General features: G+C 40.0%; 2 non-coding genes across 2 annotated transcripts; one reads left to right on the forward strand and one right to left on the reverse strand.

Annotated features, from left to right (window-relative positions):
- The first annotated feature begins 2,747 nt into the window (after nt 1–2,747).
- Nucleotides 2,748–2,819, forward strand: trnaq-uug (transfer RNA glutamine (anticodon UUG)). The gene has a single exon. It is a non-coding gene; the product is annotated as a tRNA-Gln (tRNA).
- Nucleotides 2,820–3,670: 851 nt separating this feature from the next.
- Nucleotides 3,671–3,742, reverse strand: trnaq-uug (transfer RNA glutamine (anticodon UUG)). Its single transcript has one exon. It is a non-coding gene; the product is annotated as a tRNA-Gln (tRNA).
- Between the last annotated feature and the right edge of the window lie 8,546 nt (nt 3,743–12,288).

Here is a 12,288-nt window from a genome sequence, read left to right on the forward strand (position 1 = left end):
TTTAATCAACACTGGCTTTGTGGGAGAAGCAAGAGAGTGGTATGTGTTTGTGCCAGTGTCTTTGGTGACATATCAAATCTCTTCAAACTCCTAATGAAATATAGCTGCTGGAATGCCTTCCTCATAACTGCATCAATGTGTTGGACCCAGGATAGATCTTCAGAGATGTTGATACCCAAGATCTTGAAGCTGCTCACCCTTTCCACTGATAATTCCCTCGAGGAGGAATGGTGTGTGTTCTCTTAACTTCCCTTTCCTGAAGTCCACAATTAATTCCTTAGTCTTACTGACATTGAGCAAGATTATTGTTGTGTCACCACTCAAGCAGCCAATCTTGCTCACTCACGTACACCTCATCATTAGCTGAGATTCTACCAACAACAGTTCTATCATCAGTGAATTTATAGATGGTGTTTCAGCTGTGCCTAGCCACACAGTCGTAGGTGTGGGGTCGAGCAGTGTTCTGAGGTGCACCTGTGTTGATTGTCAGTGAGGAGGCAATGTTATTTCTGACCTACACTGGCAGTGGTCTCCCAAAGAAGAAGTTAAGGATCCAGCTGCAGAGGGAGGTACAGAGGTCCAGGTCTTGAAGTTTGTTGATTAGTATTAGAGTACCTATGTCAGGATGCTGTTCATTGACTATAGCTCAGCATTCAACACCATCACTCCCACAATCCTGACTGGGAAGTTACAGAATCTGAGCCTCTGTACCTCCCTCTGCAATTGGATCCTCGACTTCCTAACTGGAAGACCGCAATCTATGCGGATTGGTGATATCTCCTCGCTGACGATCAACAACTGGCACACCTCAGGGGTGTGTGCTTAACCCACTGCTCTGCACTCTCTATACCCATGACTGTGTGGCTAGGCATAGCTTAAATACCATCTATAAATTTGTTGATGATACAACCATTGTTGGTAGAATCTCAGATGGAGATGAGAGGGTGTACAGGAGCAAGATATTTCGACTAGTGGAGTGGTGTCACAGAAACAAGCTGGCACTCAATGTCAGTAAGACGAAAGAGCTGATTGTGGACTTCAGGAAGGGTAAGATGAAGGAACACATGCCAATCCTCAGAGGGATCAGAAGTGGAGAGAGGGAGCAGTTTCAAGTTCCTGGGTGTCAAAATCTAACCTGGTCCCAACATATTGCTGCACTTATAAAGAAGGCAAGACAGAGACTATACTTCATTAGGAGTTTGAAGAGATTTGGCATGTCAACAAATACACTCAAAAACTTCTATTGATGTACTGTGGAGAGCATTCTGACAGGCTGCAGCACTGTCTGGTATAGGGGGAGGGGTGGGCTACTGCACAGGACTGAAAGAAGCTGCAGAAAGTTGTAAATCTAGTCAGCTCCATCTTGGGCACTAGCCTACAAAGTACCCAGGACAGGACGCCTTTAGGGAGTGTATTAGAAAGGCGGCGTCCATTATTAAAGACTTCCAGCAGCCAGGGTGTGCCCTTTTCTCACTATCAGGTAGGAGATACAGAATCCTGAAGGCACACACTCAGTTATTCAGAAACAGCTTTTTCTCCTCTGACATTCGATTCCTAAATGGACAGGAATCTTTGGACACTACCTCACTTTTTAAAATATACAGTAATTCTGTTTTTGCATATTTCAAAACATATTCAATATACGTAACTGATTTACTTGTTTATTATTGTTTTATTTTATTTATTATTATTTTTTCACTGCTAGATTATTGCATTGAACTGCTGCTGCTAAGGACCCATTTCACATCACATGCCTGTGATAATAAACCTGATTCTGATTTCTATGAGAAGGTGACAGTGAGCCGCCAATTTCAGCCACTGACCCCTGGTTATTATGATACTGTCATTTATCTGGTTGGTGGGGAGTTTCCGGGATTTGAATCAGGTGAAGGAACCTAACAATATATTAAATCATGTAGTTATTGCTTTAGGTGTGTGGGAGCTTATTGTGAACAACCTATTACAGCGGCTATAAAACCAGTCCAAAGATGCACCGGTTAGTTGGTTAATTGTTCATTATAAACTGTCCCATGATTAGACTAGGGTTAAATCGAAGGCTGCCTGGCCTGCTGCATTCCACCAGCATTTTGTGTGTGTTGTTTGAATTTCCAGCATCTGCAGATTTCCTCGTGTTTGCTATTTACAATTAACTGTTTACTGAATAACTCCGTTAATCAGCTTCATCATTTTACCCTGAAACGTCGACAGTGCTTCTCCTTATAGATGCTGCCTGGCCTGCTGTGTTCCACCAGCATTTTGTGTGTGTTGTTTGAATTTCCAGCATCTGCAGATTTCCTCGTGTTGGGTGATATATACATTATATATACGAAGGGTCTCGGCCTGAAACGTCGACAGTGTTTGCTCTTTAAATCGAAGGACGGAGCGGCATAAAGGGTCTACTCCGCGCTGTATCTGCATAAAAAATAATATTTTCTCCTACCCAATTTAACTTGTTTTAAAAATCCCAACACAAAGGTGAGCTCTCGCGGTTTTTCGGTGCCGGTTTTCAGACACTGCCTCCTTCCACGCCGCAAGCGGCGGGTGACGTCACAATGCCTGGCTTGTTCCGGCTGCGCGATCGCCTCACGGGGTAGCGTTCACCTTTGGGAGTGAAATGGTTTCCTTGTTTCTTGAGGAAGGCGAACGCTTCATCGCACACCGGGACATAAAATTAAAAAAAACTTAATGAAACCACATTGAGCTTTATTTCTTTATTGAGGATGCTATTTCGCAGCTGTTCGTGACACGGTCCCATGGTGTAATGGTTAGCACTCTGGACTTTGAATCCAGCGATCCGAGTTCAAATCTCGGTGGGACCTCACAAATTTTTCTATCAATTAACAATCCTCCGTAATTCATGTTAATTCATTGATAATACAATCAACTCAGTCTGATGCAATTATATCATTTATTTCTTTCATTTACTGGTGTGTAATGTTGCTGATGGGTATTGTATTTAATACATCCAACTCCTGACCTGGCCCTTTGAGTACTTTTGGATTAAACAATACTGCGAGTTAAATTATATTTTACTACAAAAGGAGTAAGTAGAAATTCCTGGAATTGCTGCGAGATCGTTTGCAAGAATGAATCATAATTTGAGAGCTAGAAACTCTCAAAATTAACTTTAAATCATCCAAAATATTTTATTGAGCTACAACGCAGTTTGAAATGGTTTGTTGATTGATTACTAGAAAGATAATCACCCCTCCAAGGTCTTGGGATTCCCCTGCCTTTACTGTCACGGTGAGTTGGAATGTGGAGAATATACAAGATTCTATTACAGCATAAAGAGGACCTGGTAATTATGTGGTTTGCACTTATTTTTATTCCACGAATAGCTTGTAATCCAACAAAATGTTTGTGATCAAGATGCATCGAGAGGTTTGCTCTCCTTGTAGGGTTTAGAGTCATCACTCATCTTTTAAAAAGTGGAAGAATGGGGGGAAAGTGCTTAAAGATGTTCTACCCAAGCAAAAGTGGCTTTTGGAATTGCGAAACTTAACTTGGGGCCATGAGCATAAGCCGCGGTCTAATTAAACAGAAAGGAGTTTAAAGTAAGTCAATTATTTACGTAAGTGGAAACCAATATAGGATTTCTGTGTCTTGAATCCAGTTATGCCACTGGACATTGAGTTGAAGAACCTTTATTTGTTGTTAAAACATAGCGAGGTCCTACCGAGATTTGAACTCGGATCGCTGGATTCAAAGTCCAGAGTGCTAACCATTACACCATAGGACCGAACTGCAGAACTAATGTCTTGCATCCTCCTGAAAACCTAAATCACTGGAGTTGACATCGGTGACCTCAGTGTTTATAAAAGACCACAGATGCTGGAATCTGGAGCAACAAACGATCATCTGCTGGAGGAGCCAGCAAGTCGAGCAGCGTACGCGGGGAGGAACGGAACTGTCAGTGTTTTGGGCGGAAACATTGCAAAAGGAATGCCGTGTTATCGGTCCCGATGAAGAATCGTGACCGAAAACGTTGACCATCTCTTGCTTCCACAGATGCTGTCTGATGCGCATCAGCAGCTTGTGTGAAGGCCGCTTGGGCAACAGGAATTCGCCCTTACAGAATTCAGAAATCACTAAATAAAAATTTAAGATAAGGAATGAAATCCACTCTTACAGACTGTATGTGAAGAAAACATTTTACAATTCGTATTTCTTGACACATGCGCGGATGATAGGGCTTTGCGTTACGGAAAACCACCTTTGCTGAGTTCTGAAATCTCCAGGCCTGCTGAGATACCATGTTGAATTTCTCTTTTCAGCCACACGGTTGAATCACCTCTCCTTTTGTTTTGTGCATTAAGGGATTATATTTGTCTTGCAACATGTATCGTTTATCTAAATGTCAACCATTGCGTATCCATCGTTATATATTTTAATGTGTTCTTACAATCCATCACAGCTAAATCTCTGTTCGCTTCTTCATGGTTTATTTCCCCCCTTAGATTTAAAACCTAGCACTGAACTACAGCACTTTTAAATTCAATGTCAAATTCTATACTGTTACAGCCATTCTTCCCTAAAGGCCCGTTACGAAAAAAATATCATTCAATTATTCCTAATCGCACATCCGATCTAAAGTAACCATTACCTTCATTGTATCTTCAACATATTCATCTATAAAAGCATTTGCACATATTCCGTGATTTTATTTCTAACAATTTATTACCAATAATTTCCCTTGGATAATCTACATGAAAAGTCTCATACATTATTGTGCGTGCCATCCCTTTTATATGAGGCTCCAATTTATTTAAGTGTTGCCCTACTTGGTGACCAACACTCAGCAATATTTTCTGCCCTTTGCTGTTTCTTAGCTACATGCAAACTGACTCTCTAACCACAGTCATTTGCTCTTCCCTCCTTTTTCTGTACTTGTTAGTGTGTATGGTCTAAGTGCATGCAACATTCACAACATGGTTGATAAATTAACAACAATAAATTAATAGTCTGATTATTTATTTAGCAATTTAGTCATATTTTTATCAACAAAGGTTGAAGAGCAGCAAGGATTTCCATCCCTTTTAATTTAGTTAACTATTGATTTTGCATTACTGCATATTCAAATTCTAGATTGGGTGCAAAAGTTATTTAGGAATGGTTCCACAGATGAGAGATCTCAACTAAAATGTTCATTTTCACTACGCCAAGGCAATGCTGAATGTAGTCTTGTGTGCTGTTGGAATCAAAATGAGTACAATAGTATCCGGAGAAAGTGAGAAAGACAACATCCACTTGCAATATTCAGTTCACCAAGAATCAACCATGATATTGTCATTAATCCCACTGATAATGGTGGTGCCATTGAGGTCTGATGCAATGAACTGTCACTTGCAGAGGTTAAACATTAGCTCTCAGACACCACGTACTTCCTCCTGACTATGAATCAATAGCACAGTTAAAAGGGAATGGTTGTGAGCAAATTGTCATTACCAAAAGGTGGCTGCAGAAAAAGCAAGGTTTGAATGGAATGTTTGAGGGTATTTGATATTTAGAAAAAAGGGAGGAGGAGATGGGATTGGGAAGAGATCAGTGCAATGGTGGGAAATGATCTTGGTTGTGGAGGTTACTTATTGGCCATTTAATGGTAGTTGTAATATAAGGCACACTTTCAGTGTCGGCTCTTCATGATTTTCAGAGATCAAGTTCATGTTTAATTGCCATTCAACCATACATATGAATACAGCTAAACAAAACAGCATTTTTCTGGGGCCAAGGTGCAAAACACAATACCAACAGTCACACACAGCACACAGATTGGAAATAACATCTCCTCCTCACTGACAATCAACTCTGGCTCACCTCAACGATGTATGCTTAGTCCATTTCTCTACTCTCTCTTCACCCAGGACTGTGTGGTTAGAAAGCTCAAAGGCTGGCTATAAATTTGCTCATGACCGCAACTATTGGCTGAATTTCAGGTGGTGACGAGGAGGTATATAGGAGCAAGATAGATCAGCTGGTTGAGTGGTGTCACAACAACAGCCTTTCACTCAATGCCAGTAAGACCAAGGAATTGATTGTGAACTTCAGGAAGGGGAAGTTGGGGGAACAGTCAGTAGACCTGATTGAGGGATCAGCAGTGAAAGGGTTCCTGGGAGTCAACATTTCTGAAGATCTATCCTGGGCCCAACTTATTGATGCAATTACAAAGAAGGCATAACAGTGGCTATATTCCATCAGGAGTTTGAAGAGACTTGATATAACACAAATATCTACAGTGTACCATGAAGAGCTTTCTAACTTGTTACATCACCATCTGGTATGGAGAAGCAACTACACAGGATTGGAAAAAACTGTAGAAAGTTGTGAACTCCATCATGAACACCAGCCTTCCCAGCACCAAGGACGTCTTCAAAAGGCAACGTCTTTAAAAGGTGGCATCCCTCTTTAAGGACCCCCATTTTCCAGGACGTGCCCTCTTCTCATTCCATCCATCAAGGAAGAGGTACAGGAGCCTGAAGACACACTCAACACTTTAGGAATAGCTTTTTCCCCTCCACCATTAAATTTCTGAATGGATAATGAACTCATGTGTGCTGCCTCTTGAGACACCGCCCTAGAAGACGTCCTGATTGGTGGGGAGAGTTGTGCCTGTGTCTACAACCTTCTGCAGCCTCCTGCAATCCTGTGCATTGGAGGTTCCATACCAGACTGTGATGCAACCAGTCAGAAGGCTCTCCACTGTACATCTTGCAAGAGTCTTTGCTGACATTCTGAAACCTCTGCTGCTGTGTCATTTTCATGAGTGCATCAATACATTGGACAGAGGATAGATCCTATGAGATGTTGACACCCATGAACCTAAAGCTGCTTACCCTTCCCACCACTGCCCCCCCCCCCCATGAGGACTGACATGTGTTCTCCCGACTTCCCTTTCCTGAGGTCCACAATCAATTCCTTAGTTTTGCTGATGCTGAGTGTGAGATTGTTGTTGCGGCACCACTCAACCAACTGATCTATCTTACTCCCGTATGACTCCTTGTTGCCTTCTGAGATTTTACTAATGACAATGGTGTAATTTGTGGGTTTATAGATGGCATTTGAACTGTGCTTAGCCACAGTCAAGAGTGTAGAGAGAATAGAGCAGTGAGCTAAGCATTCATCCTTGAGATGCACCTGTGTTGATTGTCAGCAAGGAGGAGATGTTATTAGAATGATAGCATCTCTAATGAGGTGTTATCATTGGCTGAATTACACTGTTAATGTATTTATCATTAATGCCCATACAAGTTCTCTGCAAAATAATTTGCAAAATTGTCCAAAAAGACTTGTTTGAAACAGCTTAGGCTACTTGCACTGAGAAATGTGCACTGTAATGGGATCTGGGTGCCTTCTGATGGGAACAGGTTCAGTTTTGCTTCATTGTTTAACACTTTGCTTGCCACCAATCCAAAAACAGCTTGATCCTAAAGGCACACTCCTCATTGCAGAAGGCAACAGCACTATGGCTGCCATGGATGAGAGGGGAAGGAAGACAAAGGCCTGCCACCTGGACCTGAGCATGCATGGAGTTAGTTAGATCTTGAAGCAGCCAGTTGGCTTGACAAAATAGAATCTGATTCATATCCATAATAATCAAAACCTGTGAAATTACTGCAATTTTTGAAAGATTTGGAAATGTGATATACAAGGGAGAATTGTGAAGCTTGCCATTTTATTTCACTTAGTGTGTTATCACAATGCAACTGTTTCTGAAATAAGTCATGTTATTCACTCACGCACACAACAATTTCAGGGAAACGCCCATGAGTATTCATTTAGCTTATTGAAGATTACATTGTCACATATGAAAACAGAGCCTGATCCACTGCAGAATTCACTCAATGGACAGGATTAACTCTCTGAACACATTATTTATTAAAATATATATCCATTTTCCAGGACAGAAATAAATTATGATATATATTTTTATTTCCTATGAAACAATATAGGATATTAATCTAAATGTCTTCCACGGGGCCATTAGAATGCCTTTGTAACTTAGCTTTTGACCAAGAGTGCAAGATTTTATATTTTAAACCTCTGCTGTTTGTGATATACAGAAATGACTTGGATGAAAGCATAGATGTTAGTAAGTTTGCTAATGACACAAAGATTGGTGGCATTGTGGATAATGCAGAAGGTTGATGAAGGTTACAGGGGGATATATGTAGATCATTTGAAGATGTGGGCAGAAAAATGGCAGATGAAGTTTCATTTAGGAATGTGTGAGAAGTTGTACCTTGAGAGATCAAATATAATAGGAAAGTACACAGTTAATGGCAAGCTCCTTAACAACACTGATGCACAGAGGGATCTTGGGGTCCAATCCATAGCTCCCTGAAAGTGGCTGCACAAGTTGATAAGGTGGTAAAGAAACGTATTTCATGTTTGCCTCTGTCAGTCGAGACACTGAGTTCAAGAGTCAGGAAGTTATGTTGCAGCTCTTTAAATTTCTGCTTAGGCCACACCTGAAGTTGGTTGCCCCATTATAATAAGAATGTGAGGGTATAGAGAGGGTGCAGAAGATATTTACCAAGATGCTGCCTAGATTAGAAGGCATACACTGTACTATTCTATATTTTATACTCTAAACTTAAGAATTTATAAATGGGAAAATATGAGCTAAAATCCAACCATTAGTAGAACTGAAAATGTGGCCTGGTCTGTGAAAAGTTTTGTTTGGCTTGTTTCTGGAAAATAAGTAGCTTCCTGAGAAAAATAGTGTGTGATGGATACTCATTTCTTGGGACAGTGGGCCTCTTGATCATGCTCTGCCAAGTTTGCTTTCCATACACAGTAGCTGCCAATTGTCAAGATCAAGCAGATGAAAGTAAACTTCCAAATGAGTCCTGACGAAGGGTCTCGGCCCGAAACGTCGACAGTGCTTCTCCCTACAGATGCTTCCTGGCTTGCTGCGTTCCACCAGCATTTTGTGTATGTTCCAACTAATATTGTTTAGCTTCTGGTTGTAAACAGGAGTCAGTTTTCAGTTCTTAAAATATAAGTGGCAACCAGTAATCAGCTTGAAATTAAAACAAGCACTATCCATAGAATAGCTTTGCATACAAGCTCTGTATATAGCAAACACTGTCTGTGGAAAGTAGACTGCAGCTCACTGCACCTAACTTATTGCTGCTCAGGAGGTTCAGTATAAGACAATGGGTTATTTAATTTGGTTCGTTTCAAAACAGACAATGCTGACTACATTGCTTAGTTCAAGGAAGCTTGCAGACCCGATGGAAACAAAACCCTTAGCCTATCCTTAACTAATCTATTAATGTTGGGAGTCTTTGTACTCAAAGAATTTAGATTTACAGCATTAAGTGTAGGTAGCTAAGAATTATGTGTCTAGAAAGTTCTTAGATGGTTTGCATAATAAGGATATCTGAGGAAATAACATGCATGTGGAGTAATTTAAGCAGAAGAAAAAGTGTATAAATGTAGAGAGCAGTTCAGACTTATTAGGAATGAGATAAAAAAAAAACATCAAGAAGCATGAAAGAAACATGGGCTGAACAGGAATCTTTTTCTCTGGCTTCGATTCCTGCAACAGGCAATTCATTCATCTGCAGCATTGGTTGTCTTTTTTGATTATAGGAAGTGTATCAGATTTGGAAATCCTTTCTGTTTTAAAAATGATTTGTGTTTCAGAAATGGTTTGTAATTTGGAAATGCTTTATAAGATAGAAATCCTCTGAATGTTTTAAATGTGTTTTAAGAATGGTGTTGGATTTAAATATGTATCACTAAAAGTAAATGAACTGTGTTTTAAAATACTTTGTTAGTGGGAAATATCTTCTCCTTGGTAGGAAGGGGGGACTCACCACTGAAATAGTGGGTATTGGCAGCTAAGCTCACCATGGAAAATAAACAGGAACTAGACTTTGAAGATTGGGTAGTTATAGTATCATCTCCCTTTCGTGAGAGTACTTGTGGCTATTTATATCTGATAGGGCTTAAGGTCTTCATTTGAGTTTAGAGCTTTGCAGTCAGCAAACCCAATATCATCACAAATAAACACAGGAAATGAAATCCCACTGCGCTGACCAATGTTTCTAATCTTTTGCTCATAGAATCAGCCTGATGTGATCATCTTTTTATTGCAATGGTGGTGGCATCCGTCGGTCTTGAGAGACCATGGATCTGCGGCTGGAGTTTCCAGGGCAGGATTGTATGGGAGACCGGCAGTTGCAAGTCTTCCCCTCTCCACGCCACCGATGTTGTCCAAGGGAAGGGCACTAGGACTCATGCAGCCTGGCACCGGTGACGTTGCAGAGCAATGTGTTGTTAAGTACCTTGCTCAAGGACACAAACACGCTGCCTCGGCTGAGGCTCGAACCAGTGACCTTCAGGTTACTAGTCTGATGCCTTGCCCACTAGGCCACGTGCCAACACTTCATTGCAATAAGCCCTAGTAAAGGCTTAAGTAATGAACTTGAGACGTCTGAAATCTTCATGGTACTTAAATCAGAAAAAACAAAACACTAAATGACAAAAGTGCATCACTTAAACTTGTCTTTAATTTGCCCTATTTTTCTTTATTCATTCACAAACTAATCTTGCTGTAAAAGTTTGATGTAGCATCACTTAGATGCTTTCACTTGCTAATAGCCCCTCAGAAAGTTGACAAGCACTAAAACAAGAAGATGGGCGGAGCACTTAAATTGGGAACAGTCCACCTGCTCCGTGTCTTTGAGAACTGAGTTGGGAAGGGCTGATTTAAATCAATGATTGCCCAATGGTTTTCCCTACACTTAAAATTACTCCTCATAGTCTACCCCTCCTACACATCTTCAATGGCTACGTGATATTATGTCTTATTTAAATTTAGAAAAGATCCACTGCTCAGTCTTAAATTCGAAACAATCTTTTTATTGTATCTGGGGACCTTTCCTAAATTACTTTTCCAATTTATAATGTTTAACAGTGCACAGACTTTTGTGTATATTTTTTATCTTCTCTTAAGTGGATATGTTTTTTCCCTAATTATCCATTATTATCCATCAGCTTTTTTCTTTGGTTATTGGTAGGGGTTGACTTTTTTTTATATAAAAAAAATTTCTTTTATGATGTATGACCTATCTTTAAATTTTTGATTACAGAGTGGTATACCTTTATGTGATATGCTATAACATTTTGTTCAATTTTATTACAATATATGAATGTACGCAATTTATGTTGAGATGTATCTATATGTTGCACTCTGTAAATCTTGTTTTTTCTGAATAAAAATATTGTAAAAAGAAATACAGAAAAATTATTCCTCACAAATAGCAGTAGGGAAAGGAATTTAGAAAAAGGAAGTGGGAGGAATGCAAGTGATTTTCATGGTGGATTGATTTAAACAGCAGATTTACTGGGGCTGCAGTAATGTAATTAACTATAAAGCTGCCATTAGATGGTACTTAGATGACCACTTCTCAATAAAATTTCCCAGTGGGTAATCTGTGAACCTGTTTAAACCTCACAACCTGTAGTACAACCTCTCTTTTTGATGACTCAAGTTACTGAAAGCTCTTTACAATATCTGCCTGAAACACGCAGGATGGTTGTTGATATCAGGGCTGAATATGATTAAGGGCAGGGCAGTTGTTTCTTTGTAGTCAGGCAAGAACTGCAATCTTTAGCCTTGGGGATTTATATCTGGTGTTCTGAAGAAATGGTGAATGGGGATGGTCAACAGTAGAAGAGAAACTATGTACCTTGCATCATTAGGCAGCAACAAACAAGCTGAAGCATTAGAACTAGGTAGGCCAGTACAAAAAATGTTGTACACTAGAGTGCTAATCAGGAGTAATGCTTGTAATTTACCCCACAATTGGTTTCCAATCTCACGAGACTAAGTTAGACACAAAAAGGAAAATGATCAAGCGCCAGTTTTTTTCGGAATCATTACATCAGAGATGTAAAGAAAAACCCTAGCCAGCCTTTAGTCTGCAATGCAAAGTGATTAAAGTAAATAATTAAACAATATTCATTCCATAATGCTTTTCATGTTTGAAAAGGTATGGTTAATGCATCCATTACATGCAAGTCAATGCATGTCAGTTCTGACATATGAACGCAAGGCTGGATTGAAATGTTGCAATTTATGTTCATACTTCATGTAAATATGATGGAAACATGATGGGATATGAAGGAAAGCTAGCCAATAACAAAAAGGAAGTTACCAACAGTATTTTTTTTCAGATATATAAAGGGTAAAGGAGAGGCCAGAGTGGATATCAGACTGCTGGAATATGATGCTGGAGAGGTAGTAATGAGGGACTAAGAAATGGGGGGGGGCAT

The sequence above is a fragment of the Hypanus sabinus genome, chromosome X1 (genome assembly GCF_030144855.1).
Source record: "Hypanus sabinus isolate sHypSab1 chromosome X1, sHypSab1.hap1, whole genome shotgun sequence".
Classification (NCBI taxonomy): Eukaryota; Metazoa; Chordata; class Chondrichthyes; order Myliobatiformes; family Dasyatidae; genus Hypanus; species Hypanus sabinus.